Source organism: Fukomys damarensis, unplaced genomic scaffold, assembly GCF_012274545.1.
Source record: "Fukomys damarensis isolate Sample0158 unplaced genomic scaffold, DMR_v1.0_HiC HiC_scaffold_26, whole genome shotgun sequence".
Lineage (NCBI taxonomy): Eukaryota > Metazoa > Chordata > Mammalia > Rodentia > Bathyergidae > Fukomys > Fukomys damarensis.
Window position 1 is genome coordinate 36,678,370 of NW_022900938.1, and position 12,727 is coordinate 36,691,096.

Genomic DNA, 12,727 nt, shown 5'->3' on the forward strand with positions numbered 1-12,727 from the left:
ACTTCACTTACAACTATGTGCTTCCAAGTGATTCTTAAATTTTAGTGTGTTTTTGGCAGAGAATAATTTCCTCTCCATGAATGAAAGGTAGTGAGAGCAAAGGCACTAAAGAGAAACAGTTTGAATGTAGAAGGGATACTGCTAAGGATCACTCTTTTTCCTTTTCCTGTGAAAGACAGAGTAGGGAATGGCATGTAGCTAGAGAATTTGCAGCCCTGTGATGGAGGACGGGAGAACTGTCACCTGCTTTTGCTACACAGGGTGCCTAGCCTAACCCATCTTTCTTTGGCAACTGTGCCCCAGTGAGAAAAGCTAGCGGTCCATATGTTGAGTAGGCACCATGCCATTTTGACAGGCGTGAGTGTCGGCAAGAAAGGGACCATGTATGAGCATCAAATGTGTTTGTTGTGGGAAGGATTCTAGGCCAGGAATATTAAAATAACTGTCTGTCCTTTGTTCTAGCACATATGGTTAAAGAGATATGCTATGATGACTCACATTAACGTTGGAAAAAATATATTTAGAATATGCAACCATGCTAAGTAAGTTTCTGCTGTTGATAAATTAGGCCTGGAAAATTCACAAAGGAAGGTTGTAGAGAAATGTGCATAGTGATAAGAGACTCTTCACTATGTATCTATTATAACTGACTAAAGACTAAATTCAAATACATTACAGTTCTCCTAGACTGATAAATAGGCTGAAGGGTCCTATTAGAGTTTTACTGAGAGATCCTCAGGTATTTCCTAACACTATTTGAGAAGTAAATAGGATAAAATGGGTTCTTTTAATATTTCAATTTCAAAGAAATTAAATTAATGTTAGTAATGTTAGTTCAACTATTTTCCTGCTACCAGGACCATTTGTTTTAAAATCATTAAAGGATTTTAAATGGCATTGTTCTGACATTTGGTGTGATTAAATTAAAGAAATTAGTATAAAGTCGTTTCATCTCTCCTTAGGTCTCTAAATGAATAGTACATCTTATACAGGAAAACAGGAATCATTGAGCCATGTTTTAATAATTGTGTTGATTTGCATTTGTGTGTTTGTTGACTGCATAAAAGTTTAGTTATTGAACTGCTTCACTTCACAAAGATCTCATAGATGTCAAAAACTTCCTTAACTCCTTAGGAATGTAGCATTCTATGCTACAAAGTATACATTATAGGATTTAGAGTCAAAACACGTACATGGAAAAAAATTGATAATAGTCCATAAGGTGTTTAAATAAAACCTGTATGCATATATACACATTTCCCACCACCCCAAACGACACAGAGTTGGAATTTGTCAACTTCTAAATTTAGAAACACATCTAGTTTGTATCTAGCTTTAGCAAATTGGCCTCCTAAGGAAATGCCCTATTAATAATCGAATATATAACAAAGAGGCATCTCATTAAAGCATATATTATTTGCCAAAATCATGTTTCTCAAAGACGAAAAACAATATTTACCATACTATATATTTTTAATATATATATATTATATAATGTTTAATTTTTATTGGCTGTTTCCCCTACTTTCCCTGGGGTAAAGGGTTTTTTTTAACCTGTTACCACCATTTTCATCATTACTGTGTCCCAATAGCTACCTAAAATGTGCCTTGCACATATAGGTAAGTCAACAAATATTTTGGTGAATAAATAGATAAACTAAATTTCTCTATGGTGATGGCTAAAAGGTATATGTCTGGATTTTATTCAGTGGTAGTGCTAGTGCCAAGGGCAGAAACCAACCCAGTCCCCCACGAGCTCCTTCTTTTCCCAAATGAAAACATTCCTTGTCATATGGCCAACTTAATCACTCTTATATAAAGTGTGAGTAAAAGTTTAGGAAACTTTAATATTGATATTGATCTGTCACATACACACAAAGTTATAAAGAGTGTGCTTGCTTTGCAAACATAGCCTCATGGCAAACCTCCCAGCTTCCTCTTCCAACCAGATGGCCTCCCCTAAGCCCAGCCTTACATAGAATTCTCAAGTTGGTGTTGGCCCTGCCTCAGATCCAAATCAGGGTATCTGGGGTGGAACCAGGAATCAGCATTTTTCACAAGTTTCCCAGGTGATTCTTATGTAACACCAAGTTCTGGGCAATACACGGCCTGGAGTGGTCTACTCTTACATAATTTTTTACTTCTTGTTCTCATTCAAGGGTCTTGTGACACTCATCAATTTTGCAGTGGTAGCTGAAAATCTCAGTTGTGTGCCTGCTTGAATTTGGGTAAAGGTTGATTTTTATTTCTTTTTTGAGTTCCACTCAATAAAGGAGAAATTAGGCTAGGGATTTAGCTCTGTGGTTCTGATGCCTACCTCGCAAATGCAAGGACCCGAGTTCGATCCCCGGTACCAAATAAATGAATAAATAAAATAAAGGAGAAATTATAACACATGCTTGGACTAGACAATAGAGAAGAAACTAGAAACTAGGTACTATTTTTATTGCAAACTTCCAGCTCTGCATAAACTGTAGACATTGCAGAGCAGTCGCCTCCATTTTGCCTCTTTCTTGGATGCTTCTATCAGAGTCTCAACAACCATACAACATCTTAAAGCAAATCAAGGAAAGATGACTAAATGTCCTCAAGTGGACAAACTCCCAAAGATGAGCATCTCTGGTTGATGTCAGGTTGACTGACAGGAGTGTCACCTAGGTTTCTCCCTGCTCTGGTGCCTTCTTGGCTGGTGCCTTACGTGAAGAGTGAGGGCTCGCTGCACTCTATGGTGGGTTTCCTGCCAACAGGAGTTAAAAGCTAACTTTTGGTGACGAAACTTCAGTGACAAGAGTGCATACTTAAGGGCTGCCAATGTTCTGCAAGATGGGTCATCGTCTGAAAACGAGGAGTACCTGTGTTGTAACAAGAGCCCTGTGTTGAAAAGGGGTAAATTTTCTCTGGTTCAAATATTAGGAAGTTGTAATTATTTCTCTTACTTTTGAGAAATCCATAAAGTCATTTATTTGGTACTAGGGGAGAGATGAGCTCTCCTAGTGCATCAGAATCAGTTCCTGGGAAGGTGGACAAGAAATCAGAGAGAAAATATTATTGATGGTATGGCCCCGAGGGAGCATGAACATACAAATCCCCATCGTTTACACATACTGGCTGCAAGTCACATTACTGATCTAAAACTAACATCTACCTCTTGGGTACTGTGAAATGTTTTAGATAGTGCTTTATGAATTGAAGAGTGTCAAAGTTAGTGATTAAAGAGTGTATTTTATAACAGGGACTTGGACTGAGTTTGTAATACTTTGAAAACCTTGAGTGTATATGAAACATTTCAAAGAAAAAAGTATAGATCTTAAAAATCTGAACATCTATGTCTTTTTAAAAAGTTGCTGCCTTCCTGAAGGACTAATCCGACAATATTTATGTAATAGTTACAAAGTATTAAATGTGGTTCATTATAGATGACATCATAAGGAGCAGATAATCTGCATTCCTGGAAAATTAACATCAACAATTATGGGAATATGAAGAGATTTTTTAAAATAACCACATGTATAAACCATAATAGTCTAAACCAGGCATGTTAAAAAAGAATATTTCTTGAATAGAGAATTTGACTGAATGGGACAATTCATAATTCTTAAAAGTTAAAGTTCATTAGTGTATAGTAGAATCATCCTTTGCCTTGTTTGAAATGTCACTGTTGGGTTCCTTCCCAGAGATGACAATTCAGGAAGTCAGTGATGAACCCAAAGGTAAGCATTTTCCTAGGCACTTGATATAGGTGGGCTGAAGAGCACACTGTCAGAAGCCCTGGGGGAGGCAATCTGTTGGGCCCATATGCACTTTAGCTTCGAGTAATTTATTTACACTGAAAAGTTTCCCCAAATTTTTGAAAATCTGAACAAAATACATCTTTTATTGATTTATAGACGTAGATAAGAAAACTCTTCATGAAATCTCTAGATTACTTCTATGCCCTCAAATTTGGAAAAATTTGATGTTTAAATTATTCTGATGATATAAATATATGAAAGTGATTCTTTTACACCAAAAACCATTTGAGGTTTTTAAAAGTATGTACAGAAAGTTGAAATAAGTTTGACTTACATGAAAACACTATTAAAGTTTTGTCTAGAGAAAAAAAGAATAATTTAGCTTTGAGATTTGTCAGATAAACTACTGTGTCACTGCTGGGGTGTAATTTAAATCACCTGCAAACTTTAACCAACTGTTCATATCTTAATCCTATCCTAAACCAATGCAAAATACATTTTTGTGATACAAATGAGAGAGATATTCTTGAAAATCTCCTGACTTTAATTCTGTGGTTCTGCAGAGCCGATTAAGTCATTGATTAATTAAAATATAATTATTAATACTATTTGTGATTTGATACCCCTTTCCTTTATTTTGGGTATGATTAAGAGAGTTTATCCATTTCTGTTCTCACCTGAATGACAGAGAAAAAACATCAAATGAGTTTCACAAGTATTTAGGAATTGATTTCTGACCTCATGGAGCTTACTAATTTACAGAAATAAATATTTTTGCTTCCAAGGATAAAAAAGTATTAGCCCAAATGCTGGCATATTACTTTGGATAGTGGGAAGCTTTCCTTCACTGGATGAGGTCAAAATGAGTAGGATAACATTGCAGAAGTGAGGTAAGTACTTTTTAGAGACTCTGAATTTATGCAACTCCAACAAAGACAGTGGTAGCTAGGGTACAGCCACGGATATGGGTTCTTTGGATGACAATAAACAGTTATCATAATGAACAAGTATATAATTTTATACTCCATGAAGCTTTCTTAATCATATATTATATGATTTTGTATTATGTGAAGCTATAATTTATCAGTGAACATGGTTTTGATTGTAATAAGAAATGGTCTTGATAAAGTGGTGCTTTATTAACTTACAAGACTAACAAAGAGACATAAATTCTAAGTGAGTCAATAATTTCATGAGAAACTTCAGTTCTTTCTGAGCTTCTGCTCTGTTGCCTTAGGTGTGGGCCTTCTCCTGAGTCCAGTTCTCCTTTTGGTTGCAAGAGGAAATTACTTGCTCTTGTGGATAGGTGCTGCAGATCCTCTTGCTCCCAGCCAGCAGAAATAGGAGAAAAATCTCTTTTGTCACGCTCAGAAAGTCCGTCTGACTGGTCAGACTGAGCCAACCCAGGTCATGTGTCTGCCTTTAAGCCAATAGCAGCCACCAGGAGAGCCCCATAGGTGGATGACACAGGACCCATCTCTGTTACTAGAATCAATTCATCTCCTTCATGTAGGAAATGTGAGAAGCTGAGCAAAAGTGAGATTCTGACAGAAAGAAAGAAGACAGGAAATCGAAGCTGCATTGTTGGACTGTTTTCAGGATGATAAACTATATGGATTTCTATGGACAAATCATTTTTATCTTCCTTTAATAAATATATCATATGCTTTTGGCAGGTCCCTGTATTTTTTCTTAGAACTAACTACGCATAAATATTATCAAATAATTCTTATTAGCTAATTATAAATTACTCATATAACTGTTCAATTTATATCAAGTTTAAGAGTTTTAAAGTCAAATACACACATAAAAGTTGGAGGTATTTATCTAAATTCCAGAGGTTATCATTCCATTTTGAGTAAACCTGGGTTTCTCTTCCAAGTTTGAAGAGTAAATATTTACCTTGAATTGCTTGGGGTGGTCTTTTGCAGTCAGAAAGGAGTACATTTCCTCTTTATTTAAATGCCCTTTCGAATTACAAGACCTTTATAACTTGGAACAAGCTCAAAGATTAATTTGAATATAGCATACTTTTTGATTTAGTATAAAGGTAAAGGGTTTTTGATACTAGAAGCAGGAAGCCTCTAAGTACACCCTTTCTTTGCCTCCACTCTCAATCCCTTTATTTGTGGGAACTTACATATATCTGTTAGACAAACTGGGCCTCAATTTCCTTTTGTGTGGAGTTAATAATAGCACCTACAGTACTTTATAAAATTGTTCTCATGAGGGCCAGAGATGTAACTATGCAGTGCCATGTGCCTCCCTGGCAAGTGCAAGATCCTGAGTTTGATCCCCAGTACTGGAAAAAAAAAAAAAAGAATTGTTTTCATGATTAAATGTACAGAACTAGAAATACGTTCATTATGTAGTAGGGACTCAATAAATATAAGCTAATATTAGTTTTCTTAATACCCTGTGTACTTTTATTATTAAAATGATCCTGCATATTACACTAATGTGAATAATCACCACTTCTTAATGAAGTGCATACTATGTTGTAAGAACTATGCAATGATGTAAAATATTTAAACTGTGCATTTTATTCTTATAGTCACATGAAGGGAATATTATTATCACCATTCCACACACTGAAGATTGGAGAAATCTAATAATATTCTCTAATTTCAACAGCTAGGAGATATTGAATCAAGATTTTAACTTGTAACATCTGTCTTAGAAGACCTCCATTTTTTCCTGTTTCATGAAGGAAAATTACATTCTTGACATTTTAAAGTCTTGTGACAGAGTTTTACTGATTTTTTTAAGGAATATGGGTTCCATTTTATTTTACTCAGAAGTCTTTAAAATACTTTTAAAATGAAGCAGAAAGTAGAACAACGTGTCAAGAGTTGCAACTTTGATAGCACATGTCAAATCTGGCTACAGATGTGCTTGGCTAATAAATATCTGTACTCTTCTCAATCGTCAGTGTTTAAAATTGGGAGTTTTGGGCCGGGGATTTAGCTCAGCGGTTCGGTGGCCTGCCCTGCAAGTGCAAGGACCCGAGTTCAATCCCTGATACCCCCCCACAAAAAAAACAAAATTGGGAGTTTTCACATAAGACTAGATATGACTTCCACTGAATTTCAGGAAATTCTGGCCTCTCTGATCATACGTGGTCACTTAAAAGCTATTAAAATGTGGCTAAGATGAGACAGTACCCCAGTAGGGGAGATGTGTATTTGTTCCTCATGTCCACAGTGCCTGGATCCAGGACTCTCTCAGTTACCAAAACCTGCTGACACTCGAGGTCCATCTAGAAAATGATGTAGTATTTCTATAGAACCTGCCATGAGCTCTCATATACTTTAAATCATCTCTAGCTCACTCATAATACATAATATATTGTAAATACTATTTAAATAGATGTGACACTGTATTGTTCCTCAAGTGACAAGAAAAATAAAGCGTGTACAATGTTCAATGCAGACACAATTTTTTTCTGAGTATTTTAGATCCATAATTGGTTGAATCTGTGGGTGCAAAGCACGTGGATATGAAGGACTGATTGTAAATTTCTCTTGTTTAATCATTCCTACTTATTTAGTTACTGTTCTCTCCCTGTATTTTGTTTTATGATCCTTCTGTAGGTAGTGGAAATGCTTTTTCAATATGATTTATTTTTCTTGGATTATAATAATGAAGTTAACATTGTATTTACTTTTACTGTTGTAGACTTAAATATACTATCGTCAACAAAAGACCCTTTCCACATGTTGAACCAGAGCCGAAGTGCTTTTCAGAAATGTGAGTATCAGACAAGACTCCCTAGAAAGGGATATGGTCACATTCTCTGCTTGCTTTCAGATTTTGGATTGAATGGATGTAAACAATCAGCAGTAAAGGCGTATCCCCAAAACAGTAAATTTCCTTGATATCAGCTCAGGGTTTCAAGCCATTAGGTCCTTCGTTCAGCGAGTATTTAAGATCTTAACACATGAATCATTCATAGAGTAAAGGAAAGAGCCCACAGAAGTCTTCCACTGTGGCAGGCATATGGATGAGATGTGGTTTTGGAGGGCATCCAAAACTCAGATTTCCACAGAGCTTGGCAGGAATGTGGAGAGAGGGATTAAGAAGTTGGAGGTTGTTTTAAAGCTGAAATTATCTGTGCCAGTAGAACAAAAACATGATTATGATTAGGTCTTTGACCTTTAAACTAAGGAGGTTCTGGGTTGTTTCTAAGGAAAATTAAAAGTGCAAAATTTCTTATTTCCAGAGAGAGATTGGAGAAAATAGTACAGAAACTGACCTTCATAGGATGATTTGCTAGTTTCCTCCCCCACTAAATAGGGTTCCCTGAAACATATATGTCATAGCTATGGTGGCAGAGAATTATACATAAGTGAGAATAATAGAGCTTAGAAAAGTTGCCAAGTTTTCATGGTAATATCTATGAGATCCAGGCTAAACCAGTCCTTGAGTACAAACTGAGCACTGCAGCATTCTCCTCCTCCTCCCTGCAAATTTTCAGTGTTTTCACAAAATAGATTCATTTAAACAAAAGGCTGTAGCCCTGAGGTACAGGTTCACTAAGAACTAAGTACCATTTCTATATCCGAAAATGCCTTTATTTAGAAGCAAAGGAAGAAGACACTTGAAAGTTATTAGTAGCAGTATTTTGGCACCTTTGTTCACTGAATTGTTGGGAAGTAGTTCAAACGAGTAACAGATGTGGAAAGGACAATAACATTAAGGCTTCTGTAAATGGAAAAACCTACATCACTTTAAAGTATTTTCTGGAAGACTGAACTTCTGTACAATCTTTGTTGTTTTAAAATGTGTTCTTTTTTTTGGTTATTTACTCATGATGAGACAAATGATATTCACGCAGTGTTCATACCAACTTTTGGAATATAGGAAAATAAAGCAAGAAAAATTTCACATGAAATAGTCTTGATTTTTAGGTTCTAGCATTTTTTCTAAAGAAACCCCTTCAAAGAAAAAGAAAAAAACTGTTTTTTTTTTTGTTGTTGTTGTTGTTTTTGGTACCGGGGATTGTACTCTGGTCCTTGTGCTTCAAGGCAGGCCACTAAACCGCTGAGCTAAATCCCCGGCCCCTGCAAAAAAATATTTACTTTCAGTTATACAGATTACTCAATAGCTTTAGAAGTTGAAGGGGTACAAGTTTAAGTAAACCCTCAATAAAATTATTAATGAAAAATTTTTGGATCAATCAAATGATTAATTAAGTTTTGAAATTCTTAAAATATCATATTAAATTTATTTAGTGAAAGGGTGGAGCATATGATACCAGTTCTTTCAGAGAATGGACACATAATGATGAGTGCCCTTATTTTATGAGGAGTAGAAGGTTAAGAACCCAAAACAAGAGATTATGATGAATAATTCTCTGAGTTCAACCAGCAGTAATTATTTCAACGTCCATATTCAGATTGCTAAATTCTGCTGGTCAAATATTCGCATTTTGACTCATAGAAATAAACAGCCATCACTTCCATTCAAGATCTGAAGCTCTCCACCAAAATCAACAGCAACCAGGAAAGAATTTTGAATTAAATAAACAATAAACAAAACAATTAGAATATATGTCAATAACTAAGTTCATCACAAAGTGATGAATAGTGACTATTCTAAAAGGAAAAATATTGTTAATGACCTTTATTTTTTAAATTGAGCTAAATAAAACCATTTAGGCTACTGATTAGTATAGGCAATAGGATTTATCCCTTTGTTAGATAAGTTCTCATGAATGTAACTGCATTAATTGTGCACTTAAGGATGCTTTGCTTGTTTGATATTTCATTAATGGTCCCAATTTATCCACCCATGCTGGCCCTAACCTCTCAGTTGTACTCTCTACTGTCTTGGGTGATTGGCCATGTAACATGCTTTGATCAATATGTGGCAAACTAGAGGCAGATAGAATCTTAGATGAACACTTCCAAGTGTCTATTTTCTGTTTAGCTTTTTCCAGAAGATAGCTCACACCAGGTATCAATTCTGAGAGACATGGCTTAGTTACTACTATGACTCCAGCCAGCTATCCAATAGATATGTGAGTGAGCCCACCAAGGACCAATTCAGCAGAATTTAACTTGACCTTCTGACTTGAAGACTTGTAAGATTTATAAGTTATTTTTTCAAGTCATGAAATTTTGGGATAGTTTTATGCAACATTACTCAGCAGCAGAGAGAAATATGTTAACTCAAAGAATACATATATAATAATAAAGACATAAAGAAAAATAGACATAAATAGCTGTGTTCATTGTAATTGATACACAAGGATTTCTAATAGTTTTTTTTTTTTGAGAGTAGGAAAAATTTATGGAGGGAAAGAAAACTTCTAAGAGAGACAGAAGGGGGACAGGAAGTGGGTTGCCTGCTCACCCCATTTCTCCAAGATATTTTACACAGCAAAGCCATGTGGGGAGGCAGGTACAAAGTGGGACAAAACTATAAGACACAGTGGAAAATTACATGGTGGGGCAAAACCATGACCAACCAATAAGATTACAAGTACAGTCACCCAGGTAATATTGACTAAGTGGGGATCAAATGGGGGAGCAAGTCACGAAGCAAGCATATAAGGATTTTCAGTAAGGGTGGGGGTCAGGGATATTTCCTAGAAAGGCTGGGCTAAGATCTTGGCCCCCCCACCCAGATGATTGATACCTGTTTAGAATACCAATCTCTGCTATTTATCTCCAGGATTAGCACAAGGGTAGAGCAGTTTCTCTGGCCACAGTGAATGTGTCTTGATTGCCCTTCATGTTGGCTCTTTGCTATGTTGGCTCCTTCAGGATGTCCCTGTGTAACTGCCTACAAGATATCTAATTAACTTATCTATCTGCAATATTCCCCCCTCTGAAGAAGTACCCCTAACTGCTGTGAGGGTGCAAAGGGTGAAGACAGCTTTGGCTACTTCCAGCTGAAGAGAGTCATGGCTGTTATCAGCAATTAGAGTTAACTTAACAGAGGGTCTATCTACAGGTCTTCCATAGGTACATGGCATTGTCATCTTCATAGCTGCATAGCTTTTAAGTCTGAAGGAGACAAAGTCAAAGAAACAGTTAAGAATGCATGGGCCAAATTATAAGGTCAGCAGGATTGCTATGAATATAGAACACAAAGAGGATAATGAGAAGGTCCAGGGGACTTCAACATAGAAGTTGTATAGTTTAGCAGTTATGAACTGTTTACAAGTTCGATTTGGTGGATCCCAGTAAAAGAAGTTTAGCACATTTGTCATTGAGTATGCATGCATGTTTTCTCTGATTGCCTTATAAATGTAGCATGAATGTGCTTATATAGTTAATGCTATTCTTTTCATGTGTCTTTCTTCATTTTATGCTAGAGTTCTCTGCAATCAGACTGATGTCAAAATTGGAAAGATTTCAAAACACTTGGGATAAAAATCAAGGAGAAAGTGAGGTGAAAAAAAATCTGTAGAGGTAAAACAAGATTCAATTTTTATATCAAAATATGTCTATCAGAGAACTGTTATGATCTGGATTTACTGAGATGAGCAAGCACCAGCCCTAATGAATGAGCAGCTTTCTTGATAATTTCCATTAAAAATACCTCAAATCAATACACCCTTGTTGAGAAGAACATGATATAAAATATAAATTTCCAATTGAGAGGATGGCCTTGAGTTTTACTGATTTAAATAAGGTGAGTTTTATTTGTTTGTTTTGTTTTATTTAGTTTTATTTTTTGTTTTTTGTACCGGGGATCAAACTCAGGACCTTGTGCTTATGAGGCAGGTGGTGGCACCACTGAGCTAAATCCCTGGTTTAAATCAATATTTTTAAAATTGGAAACTTTAGACTTTTCCGGTACTGTTTTCATTCTTCTACTCCAACTGGTCTTGTTGCACACCACAGTTTTAAATCTGGAAAGAAATTTACATTACATCCAATCCAGCTCCATACTAATACAGGATTTTTTAAAAAATCAACATGGAGCCCTTGAGAGTCATTTTCAATAAACTAAAACTCAAATTTCATGAGGTATCCTATTGATTCTTGCTTGTTGGGAGAATTTTCTTTTGTATTCATTATAATCTGACCATCTTCACCACTTACCATACAACAATTTAAAATGAGTGTGCTTCTTCTTCAATGCAATTGCACCTTTAGAAGTAAAAATTATTCTAATAACCACAATCCAAAGCCCTTTCATTTCCCATCATGCAGTGAAGTTTCTGGATTCAGGATCATCATATTCAATCACACTCTGGATACTCTATTCAAAAAATCATGCTTAAAATATTGTGCTTAAAATAAGCTGAAGCAAGGAATCTAGGTGTGGTTTGATCACTGAAGAATACTGGGAGTCCTACTTCATTTAATATGAACTATTTCCACTCACCCACAAGTATATATCAAATGGTTTAGCATTTTTGTCAACTAAAATAATGTAAGGAAATCAGAAGCTATCCCAGATATTTTATTTTATTTTAGAGACAAGGTCTCCCTATGTAGGCCAGGCTTTCCTTGAACTTGCTTGTGATCTTCCTGCCTCAGCCTCCTGGGAGTTGAGAATAATGGGCTGGGCAACCACACCCTGCTTACCCAAGATATTTAAAATAGAATATTTAATGCATTATTTTGCTTAAGCAGTGGACAAGTTTAAGAAATGAGAAGGCAACCTAGAATTTAGCCATATAAAGATTCAGCATCTTCAAAAAGGACAACAACATGACAAGAATAAGTCAAAATATATCAGTTATAACCATCAATGTTAATGGCCTCAATTCACCAATCAAGAGAAACAGATTGGCAGAATGGATTAAGAAGCAAAATCCAACAATATGTTGTATACAAGAAACACACCTAGTGCAAAAGGAAGTCCATAGACTGAAAGTGAAAGGATGGAAAACAATTCTCCATGCATCAGGAGTCCAGAAAAAAGCAGGGATAGCAATCTTATTCTCAGATAAAGTAAATTTCAAACCAAAACTCATTAAGAGAGACAAAGAAGGACACTACATCCTTGTAAAGGGAACAATTCAAGAGGAAGAG